At 51.7% G+C, this 18,484-nt stretch overlaps 1 protein-coding gene across 5 annotated transcripts in view; it reads right to left on the bottom strand.

The window, feature by feature from the left end:
* Positions 1-18,484, bottom strand: part of LOC147017735 (uncharacterized) — a 59,722-nt gene that overhangs the window by 8,610 nt on the left and 32,628 nt on the right. For 2 of the 5 annotated variants that reach the window (XM_085847606.1, XM_085847607.1), the window contains exon 3: positions 2,545-2,652. The exons of 1 other annotated variant lie outside the window; for it this stretch is intronic. The gene's annotated coding sequence lies outside the window, so the exon portion shown is untranslated. 2 more of the 5 variants (XM_085847605.1, XM_085847609.1) reach the window with 2 other exon arrangements.

The raw sequence follows: 18,484 nt of genomic DNA, 5'->3' as shown, positions 1-18,484 counted from the left end.
TTAACCCAATTTTCTTCACCAGTCATCTTATTTGTACTTGGTTAACAGATTAATCATTTTAAGAGGTAACATGATTTCGTTCATCTATGCAATGAATTTTGCCTGCCTGAATCGATCAAAGGGTTACACTGGGTTGTTTGCCATTGCCTTCCCAGCAGTAGTTTCTGGAAGGAATCTCTCTTTAACATCCACCCACCAATGTCATTTATTAACTTTAACATTCACACACTAATGAAGACTGCACGCCTAGTTCAACGTCCATCCAAGGGATAATTGATTCATCTGTGAATCGCCCTATGTGCTGAACATCATCGAATCACTTTAAAATCATTCCAAATCATGTTTCTACATTTAGATCACATCTTTTAAGTACAATGGCTACAATTCGTATCAAAATTTTGGAAGCATTTCTGACACGTCACTGGGCACGGCATGTGCATTTCAACACAGTAGCCCCCTCCTTTTTCCTTTTGAATCTGCATATGAATCGGATTGAGGGCTCAGCACCCATAAATCTCTGAGCCGCACCAACAACTGCTCAGCACTTAAACCTTGCCGGGTTGAGTAATTAGAGGATTTTCCTCACAATGCCGGCGATAGCGAGCCTCCTAAATGGACTTCACTTTCATCTCACTCTGTAGCCAAGTCGAGATTCAAACACAGAAGAGTGTTGGCCCGTACAGGGAGAGCTCGCGACCTTCGCGTTATTATTATGATTATTATTATTATTATTATAACAGGTATTCAAATGATGCTCCGAGGAGACCATCCATTTATCATGTATGCAACGTACAGTGTTCAAAGCCAAAACAGCATACAAAATTTATGAAACAGTGAGAAAGCCAGTTCAAGGAGATTCGTGACCTTGGGTTTTTATCAGCACCAAACCACGAACAGCCAGGCTGCCTTCGCTCTCTGCCTGAAGTTTCTTTAGTTGTTAAAATATCATTTCCAATTCAGATTTTCACCAAGATTGAATTCACACACACACACACACACACACACACACACACACACACACACACACACACACACACACACACACACACTCTCTCGATCCGGTAAAAACACTCTCAATGACATTCGCCCCGCACAATTAATTAACAGCACGTGCAGAATCGGTCACCATCGTTTCCTCTGGAATCGGTGTGCGCACTTTCACCTTGTCCAGAGTCTTCACAATCACGGTGATGACCAATCTCTATCTCCATTTTTCCATCACACATGCACTCCCACAAGCTTTCAAAGCCAAAATACACAATAGAGCACGTTTCATTCCAGTGAAATATATTGGATTCACACACGTTCCATTTCTCCACTCACTCAGCACCACATGCAGATCAATGCAAATCAGTGTGCATACAAATCCGTCCAAAGAGGTGACTCCCTACGAATCCGTAACACCTCCACACAATACAATGCAACAATTTCACAGCAAGCAAACCTCCAGTGAGTACAATGAACAAACAGGTAACTCAACAAACATTTATAACACTTATCTATTTCCCACTTAACCATTCTCCTTGCTCGTTTCTCCGTGGCCTGTGGCATGTTGCATCGATATACACAATCTCATCACTCTTTAACAACATTTCCTATCTATCAAACCATTAACAGGTCACAAATACCATCTAGTATGCACTTCATTGTTGCGAAAATACAATAAAGCTCAAAATACATTAAATGCTGGCCAGCACTATAATAAAGCAACTATATAGTACTGTTAGTTCGAACCACATAACCCTCACACACGATCACATTTCACTCACACTCACTCACCCGAACCAAAGGATCCCCTCAGGCCTATCAATAAAATTCTCTGACATGTACTTTCGTTTGTTCGAAGTACGTTACCCGCTAAGAACAGCCCCTCCATCAGGGATGGCATCTCGTTGGCATTCGCTGTTCCTCCGGACCATGGACTGCCTCCAGGGATTTAGTACCTCCATGTCACAGCACCAACTGTTGTAGAATTTTGTAGTTTACGTTTTCCTCACTTCCTGACCTGTGAAGCTTGTGGGAGGGCATTGTTGTAGAATTTTGTAGTTTACGTTTTAACCGACTCGAGGTAAATCCTGTTACTCAAATGAAAGCCACAATTAATTCACTGTCCACAACGGAAAGTACATTACGTCAGATAATTTTATTAACATAGTACTATGGAATACAAGTCACCGAGATGGTAAACATCTACAATGATTTGCACTAAGCTAAGATGACATTTTCTGGCATTTATATGCTTTTGGGAGAGTGGAGGGGGCTGATAAGCCTTAGGCAAAAAAAAACTTCAACTGCAATACGTGTCTTCTAAGTGAAAAGTGAATGACGTAATCATGGCAAAAGTTGGTGTTATCAACCAGGTCACTGTTCCATAGCACGACATTCCTTTCATCAACATTTAGGTTAAATGACTCTTGGGTAAAGGAAAGCATTACTGACAGCCAATTCAACTTATAGCATAAAAATTAAATTTATAAAACACCAGCCACAATTATAATTGAGAGTACATTAATATAATTATTTTCTCCCACCTCTAATTTGTACCTTGGTCCTGATGTGAGTGTCTCACCCCCTCTCTCTCTCTTTACTATTCCTTTTGTTCTGTTCCATCCTGATCTTTTCATTGTTCTTGCTCTTCCATAAGCCTTGACTCTGTATACAAAGAGTAGGAAAAGGGGGGGGGGGTGCAATGGAGGCTGAATTAAGCATTATCGACTGAGGAATTAAAACGATTATTGTGCATATCTACAAAGTCAGAGTAAGGTGGGGCAAGATCCTGCCCTGTTTTCCTTCCATCAGAATCCATTTTGTGCCCAATTCTGAAAACTTTCCATTTGAAATTTCCTGCTACATCATCAGCAAGAGAGCCCTCTGGTGCAGACATTCAGGATTGCCCCACAAATGGTTCTACAGGTCCCATTGCTCCACAATCCCCATCACCCTTAGGGCTTAGTGGAGATGCATTCTCACCCACCATTGTCTGTCCATTCATGTTAAAAAATGTTTTTTTTTTTAATTCAAAGCCAATTCCTCAAAATATTTTCAATCTTGATTACCCCCAATGTCACAAATTCCACACCTGATCAGACATTGCGAGTTCATAGTCTATAAAGTATGTACTATTAGAATATGAGTACATAATCTAAAAAGTATGTACTATTAAAATACGAGTGTCTAGAAAGTATGTACTAAGAGAATGTGAGTACATCGTCTATAAAGTATGTATTATTATAGAATGTGAGAACGTTGTCTATAAAGTATTGTTGCGGATTCGCGCCCGCCGGCGTGCGAACGGCCACGTAACTCGAATCGCGGCACGTCGCCCACCGGACGGACAATCCAGTCGTGACCCTCTCGGACTAACGCCGGGAACCAGTCACGGGTGGACCTTTCGGTCTCACCGCGATCGAGCCAATCAGCCCCCGCGTGGGATAGGGTTGCTCGCCAAATTCGAACTACCTAAGTACCCACGCGGACGGTAGACCGGGCGATCGCACCTCGCCGCAGGTCGACTTCGGACACGGGCCACTTAAGCGACCCGTTCCGTACTATCAGAATAACCGAGCGGTGTTATCGTCGACCTCGACGGTTCGATTAATTATCGGGCGTATTCAGCCCACTACCAACCCTTTACGTGAAGCAAGATGGGGATTCAATGGAGGAAAAGACGAAGCGAAGCGGGAGAACAGTTCAACAATAAAGCACATTTATTCGCGACGAACAGAAAGCACACAAATACAATTCCACCAAATGCACACAAAAAAGAAAACACAATTCCATTTACACAAAAAGCAAACATAAAAGTGAAAACACAGTGCAGAGCTAATACCGACTACCGAGCACACGGCAACACTTATACAATTCTACTTCACAGACGGCGCCGACAACACATACCCAAAACCAAGGAAAAGAAATACCTCAAGAATGAGGCGGCCTGAGGCCGAGACCGGGTCGGGCCTACCCGTCTGGTGATGAGACGCGGAGCGGCGATGGCCCCGCAACCCGCGGGCCTCGTGGACAGTGCCTGGCAGGGGGTGGGAACGGGGCCCCCTTGGTCGCACTATCTCAGCGCGGGGGGAAACAGGAGGGGGTTGCTGATGCTCGGGGTATAGAGGATCTTTATTATCCCTGGTGTGCGTCTCCACCTCGGCCAGGTCGCGCTGCCGGCCTCCCTCGGGCGTGCAGCTCCTGGCACCGACGCGAGCACCCCCTCGTCCGACTCTCTTCAGCTTCTCCAGCCACTGCAGGCTTCGGGCTCCAGACTTCTTTCGTTCTCGTTTGCGACTCTCTTTCGTTCTCCTTTGCGACTCTCCTCTGACTGACGAACACCGTCCTTTTATCCCCCCGTAACTTCGCCTTTGACCCCCTCCCTTTGACCTTTCACCTCGCTCCCCATTGGCCCGAGAAAAAGTGGGCGTGAAGGCTTTTTGATCCACAAATTTGCATATATCGATCGTTCTGGAGGCGGGGCCAAATCGCCCCTCGCTCACCGATTGGACGGCAAAAAGTGGGCGTGTGTCGTTTTTGATCCGTTTTTGAAGCACAAAATCCGTGATTTTGTACACGCTGTTCGACGCGCGTTCTGCATGAGTCCAACACCGGTACCCACAGCGGGGCAAGAACGGTGGCGATGCTACGGTTGTGAGGTGTGCGTGAAGGTCGTGGCGGTTGTGGTGAAGCGGTGGTTGTGGTCAGTGGTTGATGTTGTGGTTGTGATCATGGCGGTTGGTCCAAAATAAAGATAGTAAAAGAAAAACGGCTATCCTGAAGAGTCGCAGCTCGCATAAATGACATGTATTCCCACTAGACAACGGGTTTGGGCCTAACTACACATGTACTTACCGAGATACCTCACCTAAGGGACCTGAATGGTGGTTTGCGAATCTGGTAACCACAACACTACCCCCTTCCCTTTTTACAGACTCGTCCCGAGTCGTCAAATTTTCGTGTGCCATCATGTGTAGTTTTCCCCTAGTACACTTTACCTACGGATCCCTGAGTGCGACATTCATGGTATTCGTGTCCCCAAAATAAATAACCTGAGGGCTGCGTAACTATCTAAACAAACTCACTCACACGGACGACTTAAATAAAATTGCCGGCGCTAAGACAAACATGCCGGGGGCGCACTCATATGTACAGTACATCTTACCTTAACTTACAAATCTTACACTAAACCATGGCCCAGGATCATTGAACTCTGCAAAAGAAAGCAGTTAGCAGGGAGCCAGGCTGCCCGCATGCAGTCTCTGGCTCAAAACAATGCAGGTGACAGGGAACGTGGCTGGCTGCTCACACGCAGTCCAAGGCCTTCCCTTTTGAACTGAACTCAGTGAACCACAACGGTGCTTGGGCTGCACAACGCAGTCTCCGTGCCAGCTCAAGTGGCACACGCAATGAACACAACGAATGGATGCATGAATGGTTTGAACTGAATGCAGTGAACCACAACGGTGCATGGGCTGCACAACGCAGTCTCCGTGCCAGCTCAAGTGGCACACGCAATGAGCACAACGAATGAATGGATGAATGGATGGACGCAAAACACGGTGCACGGGCTGCCACTGCAGGCCCGTGTTGTAGCTGCCAACAGGGCAGTTCTCGCAGCTTGCAAACTGTTGCCTTGATCCTGGCGCACATGGAAATGAACAGGGGGGGGCAAAGCAAAATTGAACGGGGCTGGTGAACATGGGCAGTGGGCATGGCATGGCAAAGGTGAGCAGGCAAACACAGCCCGCAGAAGAAGGCCGCTGCAGGCAAACACAGCCGGCAGATGAACTGGCCGGCACAGGCCTTGAAGAAAAACAGCCAGCAGATGAACTGGCCGGCACAGGCCTTGCAGAACACAGCTGCCGATGAAGTTGGCCGGCACCGGCCTTGAAGAAAAACAGCCAGCCGATGAAGCTGGCCAGCCTTTGCCGTTCAGTGGAGGTTGGTGGAGGGAGTGCGGTGGTGCTGGCCACTTGGAAGGCGGGCTCGGACCTACCTACCTGTCTCCCTCCCACCTATCGCCTTTGCCTGTCACTGTACCTACCCACTCCCTTAATTTGTCAAACCCCAATTTAGCCCCAACTTAATTTTTTTCTGTTGTTTTTATTTTTACTCCCCCACTATAAATCGTCCCCTAACCCCCTTTATCGTCCTTGTTCGGCTAACCTATTCTGTCACCTAGCCTACTCCCAACCCCTACGTTCCCTTCCCGGAGGGGAATAAGGGAGAGCTAGCGTCCTGTGTCGAGGCCCAACGAAGCCTCAGAATGGCCTCCCCAGAGTTCGGCGATCTAACCCAAAGTGGGTCCAGTGGCCCACAACGACAGCGAGGGGATGGATGGTGCGGAGGGTTACATCTCCTAATCTACCCTAACCATTTAACTGCTAAACTACCCCGGGGCTTTCAACAAGCGCCTCTCGCTTAAACTATTGGTTCTAACAACCCAGATTCCCGTCGCCTGTGTTGGTGTCCTTACAATTTCGGGCCTCGCCCCCCAATTTTCTCTCCGTGCCCTCACACGGTCTCCTGGCTGGGACACGTGGCTCCCTCCGGCAGGCACGACCCTCTGCCGAATCTCCCGCTATGGCACCCCCGGGCACTACACTGCCTCCGAGCCTACCAGCTCCCTAACACCGGGGAGTGCCCCCCATGGCACCTCCCCTGAACCGCACACGTGGCAGGCCGGCCTCCCGGGCCCCTTTCCGAGGGTCACCCGTGCCCACAACACTGCCCACGCGGCTAATGGCGCCCCGGGCCCCCGCACCAAGCAGGCGCACCCGTGCCCACTACGCTATCCCGGCCCCCCATGGGCCCATGGCCTACCGCGGCCGACTAGCCTGGTGCCCGGGGTACCCACTCAGCGATACTCACCTTTCGCAGCCACGCTCCCAAGCCCGTCAACAGGGCTCCTGCACCCCTCCAAATGGGTCTCGAGCCTACTTTCCCACCAACAGCAAAACGACCTCCATTTTTCAATTTGACTAACCCAGCTAACTCACTTTACTCTGACCCCGGGGTCCCTTGGGCGGGAGTCACTCCTCCCCCCAATCACTCATCGCACCATGCATTCCCCACTCACTCCACACACACAGACCCGCTGGCCTCACTCACTCACCAAGTACTCACCTCACAACTCACCAACTCTTCAACACACACACCGCTGAACTCTGCCATCCTCCTAACTACATCCCCTAACTAACTCGTGCTCCCACGTCGTCCCTTAAACTACAGCACGTTCCTTTTAACACTACGTAGCTAAACTACGTCCCCTCTACACATTCATAAGTCTGTCCATGTCTCCAAACTCAAAAATTCATTTTATTTCCCATCCTAAATCTGGCTACAATCCCTCTAACTAATCCATTCCACGGACTCCATGAGGACTTACCCCTGCCCCATGAAGTCGGTCTAACTAAGCTAACCCTTCCCCCTAACTAGTTTCCATCCTGTGCCCAGGCCAAGGGGGGTCTTTCACCCCTTGCCCAGGAATCCTGTGTACCCGAAAGTGAGGCTTGTTTTTCCCTTTTTTTTTTTCCATGCCCAGCACCTGCGCGGCAACTCACGCTCTTTGCACCTTGCAACTGCCCGTGACGTCATGCAGCTGCACGTGTTCCTCGTCCCTCCTTGGACGGGACCATCCGGCAGAGATACCCCTCTCCTGCCGGATTCCAACCCCACGTGCAGCCATGACGTCACCGTGCGCATATAAAAAAAAACACAAGCCACACGTCTCGAGGGGTTCCCCACGCGAACACATGTGCCCTGCCCGTTGAAGCTGAACACACACGATCGCGTGGAGAACCCGTCCGGTCCAAATCCATTTACCTGCCTAAACTTTGTCCGTCCGCGGGATCGGCAAATCCACCGCGTGCGTTTCCGGACCGGGACTTCACTGTCGCAAGCGAGCACGTGGTGGTCTCGTGCGTTGCACAGCACGAACCGCGTGCTCACTGCTGGGTGAACCCGGCACGGTCCACGAAACAACTACAGCCGCTACTCGGCTTTCTCTCCTCTGTCGCCGTCGTCGTCTCCATTCCACCCACGCACACCTGCGTGTTACGACGCACACAGTCCACACCATCACATTCACACGGGGAGACGCGGCTGCGTGCTCCCGCATGCCAACCGACATCTCCCTCTCATACCGCTCTCTCACACACACGGTCTCCCTGGCACACAGCGACCTTGCACACGGCCGTTCACTCACGCGTGCCTCACTACTCACACAAACCATACTACTCACACGTGGTGCTCCATTCACTCGCGCGGGGGCACTCACCCGCGGTGCCTCACCCACACACGCGAGGGCACTCAACCGCTGTGCCTCATCCACACACCGTGCCTCATCCACACACGGTTCCTCACCCACACACGCGGGGGCACGAACCCGCGGTGCCTCATCCACACTGGCCGTTTCACTCACACACACGGCCTCTTCCACACACGGTGCCTCATCCACACACGGCGTGCTGGGAAGCACGTACTCCGGCACCATCGCCACCACACCAATCACACACGGGGTCGCTTCCACACACGGGGACGCACTCACACCTTGCACCACACACACAGGGACAACCATACTGGGGATTCGTGTCCCCACAAGGGTCTCCGGGGCCTCTATACCCCCCAAGCTCTCCGTGCACCCGTCCACAGCACCCGTCCCCTCAACCTCGCAAAACACGACCGAACTCACCTGGTCGTGACTCGCCTTAAGGGGGCATACTCCCTCCCCTCGTTCCTGGAGGAGGCCATCCAGGTGCTCGCACCGGGTCCCTGCACGCTCCGCGAGCTCACCCCCAATTTTCTCTCCGCTACCTCTGTGTGTGTGTGTGCGTCACTTACCCCGTCTTCCTCGTGTAGTCTCTCCTCTATGGTTCCCTTCCCGGCTACCGTCACTGCCAACTCTTCACCCTTTACCTCCCTTGTCTCAACTATTATTTCTGTTGTCGTCACCTCGTGTCTCGTCTCACACGTTTTGGTCTCCCCATTTAATTTTTCCCTTTCGGTCATCGTCACGACCCTCGCCCAACACGTTCCACGAATTATTTTTTCACCCGCCTCCACCGCGGGCTTGTCAGCCGTTGCACCCCCACCCAGCTCGTTTGCTCCCACACGTGGAGTCGCCATTCCCAGCTCCCTGGTCACGGCCTTCATGCCCGCCTGCAGGCATCGGCCCATGTTCTGCGTCTCACCCCGTAGTTCTTTCATTTCTTTTCTCATTTGCTGTGTATTCGCATCCATCGTCGTTTTCACTTCATTCATTTGCTTGTTCATGTCTTTCATTTCGTTTTTCATTTCATTTGTATTTGTATCCATCGTCGTTTTCACTTCATTCATTTGTTTGTTCATTGCCGCCAGCATGGCGCATAGCTGGGCCATGTTGGATGCACTCAGCTGAGCCGTTTCGGCAAGGGTTGGGGAAGGGTCTTGGTGGAGAGGGGGGGGGGAGGTGTCATACACCGCGGCCGCTGCCGCACCCACCTCGGGCCCTGGGTTCAGTTGGGCGAGTCCGTGTTCCTGCACAATCAACATTTCCTGCTCGGGGATTCCATCCTGGACCATGGACTCTACATTATTACACATATACATTTCTAATACCCCCGGCTCCCGCTCGCCTTGAGACGCCATCTTGCTTCTCGTGAAGGGTTAATTTGCTCGCTCGTAATTTGGAGGGAATCGGGGGTCGCTTCTCTCACCCCTGGACCGATTCCCGTAAATTTAGCCGGAGACAGGAGAGCCCGTTCTCCTGTTCTCCGATACCAGTGCCGCGAGGAGGGCGATGAATTTGTATCGCACGACCTGACACCAGTGTTGCGGTTTCGCGCCCGCCGGCGTGCGAACGGCCACGTAACTAGAATCGCGGCACGTCGCCCACCGGACGGACAATCCAGTCGTGACCCTCTCGGACTAACGCCGGGAACCAGTCACGGGTGGACCTTTCGGTCTCACCGCGATCGAGCCAATCAGCCCCCGCGTGGGATAGGGTTGCTCGCCAAATTCGAACTACCTAAGTACCCACGCGGAGGGTAGACCGGGCGATCGCACCTCGCCGCAGGTCGACTTCGGACACGGGCCACTTAAGCGACCCGTTCCGTACTATCAGAATAACCGAGCGGTGTTATCGTCGACCTCGACGGTTCGATTAATTATCGGGCGTATTCAGCCCACTACCAACCCTTTACGTGAAGCAAGATGGGGATTCAATGGAGGAAAAGACGAAGCGAAGCGGGAGAACAGTTCAACAATAAAGCACATTTATTCGCGACGAACGGAAAGCACACAAATACAATTCCACCAAATGCACACAAAAAGAAAACACAATTCCATTTACACAAAAAGCAAACATAAAAGTGAAAACACAGTGCAGAGCTAATACCGACTACCGAGCACACGGCAACACTTATACAATTCTACTTCACAGACGGCGCCGACAACACATACCCAAAACCAAGGAAAAGAAATACCTCAAGAATGAGGCGGCCTGAGGCCGAGACCGGGTCGGGCCTACCCGTCTGGTGATGAGACGCGGAGCGGCGATGGCCCCGCAACCCGCGGGCCTCGTGGACAGTGCCTGGCAGGGGGTGGGAACGGGGCCCCCTTGGTCGCACTATCTCAGCGCGGGGGAAACAGGAGGGGGTTGCTGATGCTCGGGGTATAGAGGATCTTTATTATCCCTGGTGTGCGTCTCCACCTCGGCCAGGTCGCGCTGCCGGCCTCCCTCGGGCGTGCAGCTCCTGGCACCGACGCGAGCACCCCCTCGTCCGACTCTCTTCAGCTTCTCCAGCCACTGCAGGCTTCGGGCTCCAGACTTCTTTCGTTCTCGTTTGCGACTCTCTTTCGTTCTCCTTTGCGACTCTCCTCTGACTGACGAACACCGTCCTTTTATCCCCCGTAACTTCGCCTTTGACCCCCTCCCTTTGACCTTTCACCTCGCTCCCCATTGGCCCGAGAAAAAGTGGGCGTGAAGGCTTTTTGATCCACAAATTTGCATATATCGATCGTTCTGGAGGCGGGGCCAAATCGCCCCTCGCTCACCGATTGGACGGCAAAAAGTGGGCGTGTGTCGTTTTTGATCCGTTTTTGAAGCACAAAATCCGTGATTTTGTACACGCTGTTCGACGCGCGTTCTGCATGAGTCCAACACCGGTACCCACAGCGGGGCAAGAACGGTGGCGATGCTACGGTTGTGAGGTGTGCGTGAAGGTCGTGGCGGTTGTGGTGAAGCGGTGGTTGTGGTCGGTGGTTGATGTTGTGGTTGTGATCATGGCGGTTGGTCCAAAATAAAGATAGTAAAAGAAAAACGGCTATCCTGAAGAGTCGCAGCTCGCATAAATGACATGTATTCCCACTAGACAACGGGTTTGGGCCTAACTACACATGTACTTACCGAGATACCTCACCTAAGGGACCTGAATGGTGGTTTGCGAATCTGGTAACCACAACAGTATGTACGTTTAGAATGTGAGTACATAGTCGATAAAGTATGTATTATTAGAATGTGAGTACATAGTCTATAAAGTATGTATTCTTAGAATGTGAGTACATAGTCTATAAAGTATGTATTATTAGAATGTGAGTACGTCTATAAAGTATGTACGTTTAGAATGTGAGTACATAGTCGATAAAGTATGTATTATTAGAATGTGAGTACATAGTCTATAAAGTATGTATTATTAGAATGAGAGTACATAGTCAATAATGTATTATTAGAATGAGAGTACATAGTCTATAAAGTATGTATTATTCGAATGTGAGTACAGCCTATAAAGTATGTACTATTAGAATGTGAGGAGATAGTCTATAAAGTATGTATTATTAGAATGTGAGTACATAGTCGATAAAGTGTTGTTGCAAATTCGCGCCCGCCGGCGTGCGATCGGCCGCTCGACTCGAATGGCGGCCGCCTCGCCCACCGGAACGGCCAATTCAGTCGTGACCCTCTCGGAACAATGCCGGGAGCTAGTCACGGGTGGGGGTTTAACCTCACCACGATCGTGCCAATTGCCCACCCACACAGGATAGGGTTGCTGGCCAAATTCGACCTACTTAAGTACCTGCGCGAGTGGTCGATCGGGCGATCGTACCACGCCACAGACCGACTCCGGACACGAACCGCTTAAGTGGTCCGTTCCGTGCTACAGTGATAACCGAGCGGTGTTATCGTCGGCCTTGGCGGTTCCGATTAATTACCGGGTGTTTTAAACCCACTACGAACCCCTTACGTGATGCAAGATGGAAATTCAAACGAAGGAAAGGACGCAGCGAAATGGGGAACAAGTTCACACAAGCACGTTTAATTGCACACGCAGACCAGCACGGAAGGCACGTATTTACAGTCACAATAATCATGTACAATAAAGCAAAAGCAAGTCAAGAAATGGCACGTATACACAATCACAGGCAAAAGAGATGTCCCGACTAAACCGGACACACAGCAACACTTAACCAGTTTTACTTCAAGGACAGGTGCCACCCACAGTCATTTACATGAACCCAAAGGAAAAGAGAAAGTTGCGACTTCCCTGCACGCGTCGTCCAGCGTCGCGTCCTTGACCTCGAATCCGAGCCTCCCCCGATGTGGTCTGCGACTCGCACCTCGCGCCGGCACGTGTAGCCGCTCCACGCCACGAACGGGGCTAATGGCACCTGGCAGAAGGCTCACCCTCTCCCGCTGTAGACGGCGACAGGGCCCAGGACGAGGATGCGCCGACTCGACTGCCTCCAGCTGGACTCGTAGGAGAACTCTCTGAAGAACTCGTAGACGAACGAACCACCAACAGCAACAACCACACGCAGATGAGCAAAGAGGAAGAGGAGGAAAAGAGTGGAGGAAGAGAGAGGAGGAAGAGAGAGAACACCCTGCCTGCGTCCGTCTTTTATAGCGAGGGGCTCTGCCCTTCGCTCCGCCCCGTTTTCGGCTCCACCCTCCTTCGAGGAGGTTCTCGAAAAGGGGCGTTCCCTCACCCCGACCGCCTCATGCTGTTCATCCACCAATCAGCGGCGAGCTGCCCTTCCCCCTTCCCTCACACCAAGCGCGGGGAACTCAAACGGGAGAAACAGGTGGGAAAAGCCCACCAGCATCGTTGGTGGTTTTTGTTTGTTTGAAATAAAAGATAGAGAAAGAAAAACGACTAACTGAAGGATCGCAGCCCAAATGGATCACAGAAATTCCCTCTATACAACGGGTTTGGGCTAACTACACATGTACCTACAGAGATATCTCACCTGAGGGCCCTTTATGGTGTAATTAGAATTTCCACAGCCGTAACACTACCCCCTCCCCTTTTTACAGACTCGTCCCGAGTCGTCAAATTTTCGTGTGCCATCATGTGTAGTTCTCCCCTAGTACGTTTTACCTTTGGATCCCTGAGTGCGACAGTCATGGAATTCGTGTCCCCAAAATAAATAACCTGAGGGATGAGTAACTAACTAAACAAACACACTCACTCAGACGACTTAAATAAAATTGCCGGCGCTAGACAGACATGCCGGGGGCGCACTCATATTTACAGTACATCTTACCTTAACCTTACAAATTTTACACGAAACCATGGCCCAGGATCGATGGACTCTGCAGGGAGCAAAACAAAAGTCAACGGTGAACCGGCGCACGGGCCGCCACTGCAGGCCCGTGTTGTAGCTGCCAACAGGACAGTCCTTGCAACTTCCACGACGATCTTGGCACACATGGCAATGAACAAGGGGGGGGGGGCAAATGCAAAACAGAACGGGGCTGGTGGACATGGGCAGCAGGCATGGGCCAAGGCAAAGGCAGGCAGGCAAGGCATGGCATGACAAGGCCGCTGTAGCAAACACAGCCGGCAGGCAATCCGACCGGCACAGGCCTTGCAGAAAAAAACAGCCGGCAGTGGAGCTGACCGGCACAGGCATTGAAGTAACACAGCCAACCGATGAAGTTGGCCAGCCTTTGCCTTGAGATGGAGGTTGGTGGAGGGAGTGCTGTGGTGCTGGCCACTCAGAAGGCGGGCTCGGACCTACCTCCTGTCTCCCTCCCACCTATCGCCTTTGCCTGTCACTGTACCTACTCACTCCCTTAATTTGTCAAAAACCAATTTAGCCCCAACTTTTTTTTTTTTTTTTACTTCCCCACTATAAATCATCGCCTCACCCCCTTTATCGTCCTTGTTCGGCTAACCTATCATCCCCTAGCCTACTCCCAACCCCTACGTTCCCTTCCTGGAGGGGAATAAGGGAGAGCTTGCGTCCTGTGTCGAAGCCCAACGAAGCCTCAGGATGGCCTCCCCAGGCTTCAGCAATCTTAACCCAAAGTGGGTCCAGCGTCCCACAACGAGAGCGAAGGGATGGATGGTGCGAAGGGGTACACTTCCTATCTACCCTATCCATTTAAATTTTGAACTACCCCGGGGCTTTCAACAAGCGCCTCTCGCTTAAACTATTGGTTCTAAAAACCCAGATTCCCATCGCATGTGTTGGTGTCCTCACAATTTTGGGCCTTGCCCCCCAATTTTCCGCCCGTGCCCTCACACGGTTTCGTGGCTGGGATGCGTGGCTCCCTTGGCAGGCACCACCCTCTGCCGATTCTCCTACGATGGCACCCCTGGGCACTACACTGCCTCCGAGCCTACCAGCTCCCTAAACACCGGAGAGTGCCCGCCCTGGCGACTCCCCTGAAACACTCACGTGGCAGGCTGGCTTCCCGGGCCCCTTTCCGAGGGTCACCCGCGCCCACAACACTGCCCACGCGGCTAACGGCGCCCCGGGCCCCCGCAACATGTGGGCGCACCCGTGCCCACTACGCTATCCCGGCCCCCCATGGGCCCTTGGCCTACCACAGCCGACTCGCCCGGTGCCCGGGGTACCCACTCAGCGATACTCACCATTCGCAGACACGCTCCCAGCCCGTCAACAGGGCTCCTGCACCCCTCCAAATGGGTATCGAGCCTACATTCCCACCAAAAACAAAACGACTTCCATTTTTCAATTTCGCTAACCCACTAACTCACTCTACACTGACCCCGGGGTCCCTTGGGTGGGAATCACTCCTCCCCCTAATCACTCATCGCACCATGCATTCTCCATTCACTCCATTCACACAAGCTCGCTGGCCTCACTCACTCAACATGTTTCCTTTCACAACTCACACATCGCTGAATCCTGCCATCCTGCTGACTACATCCCCAAACTAACTCGTGCTCCCACGTCATCCCTTAAACTACAGCACGTTCCTTTTAACACTACGTAGCTAAGCTACATCCCCTCTACACATCCACAGTCTGTCACTGTCTCCAAAATCCTGAAATCATTTCCCCTCCTAAATCTCAACTAAAATCCCTCTACCTAATCCATTCCACGGGTTCCATGAGGACTTTCCCCTGCCCCATGAAGCCGGTCAAGCTAAGCTAACCCTTCCCCCTAACCAGTGTCATCCTGTGCCCGGGCAGGGGGGTCTTCCAGCCCTTGCCCGGGAATCATGTTCACCCGAAAGCGAGGCTTGCCTTTTTTTTTTTGTTGTACAGCACCAGCGCGGAAACTCGCAACCTGCGCTCCAGCGCGGCAATTCACAGCCGCGCTCCTATGGCGTGACGTCATGGCAGCTGTTCGCGTCCCTCGTCCCTCTTGGACGGTACCCTCCGGCAGGGATTCACCCTCCTGCCGGATTCCAACCATACACGCAGCCATGACGTCACCCGGCGCATAAAAATAAGCCCCGCGTCTGGAGGGGTTCCCCACGCGAACACATGTGCTCTGCCTGTTGGAGCTTAACACAAGCTCGCGTGGAGAACCCATCCGGTCCAAATCCGTTTACCTGCCTAAACTTTGTCCGTCGCAGGATCGGGAACATTCACCGCGCTCGTTTCCGGACCGGGTTTCACTCCCGCAAGCGAGCATGTGGCGGCCTCGTGCGTTGCACAACATGGACCTCGCGCTCGCTGCTGGGCAACCCGGCGCGGTCCCCAATCCAACTTCGGCCGCTACTCGGCCTTTGTCCCTCTGTCGCCGTCGTCTCTGTCGCACTCTCGCGCTCAAGCTCCCTCGTGCCACGAGGCTCACACACCTCATCATTACACTCCCACCGGGAGACGCGGCTGCGTGCTCCCGCATGCCCACCGTCATCTCCCTTGCATACCGCTCTCTCACACACACGGTCCCCCTTGTATTCGGCCGTTCACTCACTCGTGGCATGCTGGGAAGCACGACCTTTACCTTCACAACTCGCTCTCGCAAACATCGCATCACCACCATTCCAAGCGTCACCGTGGCCAGGGACCGCCACTTTAGACCCTCCACCACCTTCGCCTCTCCTTCTGCGGCCATTCCCGCACCACTTGTGGGCGCCGAGCATCGGGCTGTCCTGGCCTCGTACAGGGCATGCGCTGAGCCGCGGGTACAAAGAGCGGCCTTTCCGAGGGGAAGTCGGATCAGGAATGATACACGCCCACTTCCGATCCGTCCAATCATTAAGCGTGGGGCGATTTGGCCCCGCCTCCAGGCGCGTCGGAGTAGAATCGATATATGCAAATTCGAGGATCAGGGGAGGTTCACGCCCACTTTTCCTCCGTCCAATGGGCGATCGTAGCTCCGCCCCCGAGCTCATCCTGATCCGGAAATTTGCATATGGGTTCTCCTGCCACACTATAAAGCGCCGAGCACGGGGCGAATTCAGTCAGTTTTGTTTTGGGTCGGAAGCAGTTGGAGGCAGTCGCAGTTTTTGGGCTCGGGCGACTTGGAGAGGTGTGGCGGTGGCGGAGTGTGGCGGCAGCGGCCAAGACGGGTCTGGAGGAGAGTCGGAGTCTGTCGGGGTTCGGAGCCTGTCGGGGAGCTGCAGAGAGGGGAAGCCGGGAATGCGGTCGAGGTCGCAGTGGAGTCGCTCGTCGCGGGACCCAAGCAAGCCGGCTGTCCTCTTTCCCCAGAGCATCAACAATTCCCCCTTCCCCCCCCCCGCGCTGAGATAGTGCGGAAAGGGGGCCCCGTTCCCACCCCATTCCAATCAGTGCCAACGAAACCCGCGGAGGAGCGTGGAGTCGGGGCACCGCCGCGGCATTTGCGGCTCATCACAAGACGGGTAGGCTCCACGCGGTCTCGGCCCACATGCCCGTCTGCCCCCTTGTCGTTGAGGGTGGCCCTTTTCTTTTGCTTTTGAGTATATGATTTGTCGGCGCCGTCTGCAAAGTAAAACTGTGTAAGTGTTGCCGTGTGCTCGCGTAGTCGGTAGTAGATCTGCATTGTGTTTCTTTTGTTGCAATTGCTTTTGGTGCATAATTGTTGTAATTGTATATGTGTGCTTTCCGTTTGCAGCGGAATAAATGTGACTTACGTTGAACTGTTTTTCCCGTTTCGCTTCGTCTTTTCTTTAATTGAATCTCCATCTTACTTCACGTAAAGGGTTGGTAGTGGGCTAAATATGCCCGATAATTAATCGGAACCGTCAAGGTTGACGATAACACCGCTCGGTTATCCCGATAGTACGGAACGGGTCGCTTAAGTGGCCCGTGTCCGGGGTCGACCTGCGGCGAGGTGCGATCGCCCGGTCTACCCTCCGTGTGGGTACTTAGGTAGGTCGAATTTGGCGAACAACCCTATCCCACGCGGGGGGCCGATTGGCACGATCGTGGTGAGGCTGAAAGGCCCACCCATGACTAGTTCCTGGCGTTAGTCCGAGAGGGTCACGACGGAATTGTCCGTCCGGTGGGCGACGTGCCGCGATTCGAGTTACGTGGCCGCTCGCACGCCGGCGGGCGCGAATTCGCAACAGTATTATTAGGATGTGAGTACATAGTCGATAAAGTATGTATTCTTAGAATCTGAGTACATAGTCGATAAAGTATGTATCATTATAATGTGAGTACATAGTCCACAAAGTATGTACGTTTAGAATCTGAGTACGTCTATAAAGTATGTACTATTAGAATGTGAGTACGTCTTTAAAGTATGTATTATTAGAATGTGAGTACATAGTCAAAAAAGTATGTATTATTAGAATGTGTGTACGTCTATAAATATGTATTGTTAGAATGTGAGTAAGTCTATAGAGTATGTACTATTGGAATGTGAGTACATGTATAAAGAATGTACTATTAAAATGTGAGTACGTCTATAAAGTATGTATTATGAGAATGTGAGTGCATTGTGGAGAAAGAATGGATTATTATGTGAGTACATCGTCGAAAAAGTATGTATTATTAGAATGTGAGTTCAGTCTATAAAGTATGTACGTTTAGAATGTGAGTAAGTCTATAAAGTATGTACTATTAGAATGTGTCTGCTTCTATAAAGTGTGTACTATTAGAATGTGTGTACATCTCTAAAGTGTGTACTATTAGAATGTGTGTACATCTCTAAAGTGTGTACTTAGAATGTGTGTACATCGAAAACTGTGTACTATTAGAATGTGTGTACGTCTATAAAGTGTGTACTATTAGAATGTGTGTACATCTCTAAAGTGTGTACTATTAGAATGTGTGTACATCGAAAAGTGTGTACTATTAGAATGTGTGTACGTCTATAAAGTGTG

Source organism: Eptatretus burgeri, chromosome 11 (genome assembly GCF_056783735.1).
Source record: "Eptatretus burgeri isolate ZD-2024b chromosome 11, Ebu_testis_v1, whole genome shotgun sequence".
In the NCBI taxonomy this organism is placed as follows: Eukaryota; Metazoa; Chordata; class Myxini; order Myxiniformes; family Myxinidae; genus Eptatretus; species Eptatretus burgeri.
Note: the sequence above shows the minus strand (reverse complement) of the source record. Positions and strands in the feature narration are given on the sequence as shown.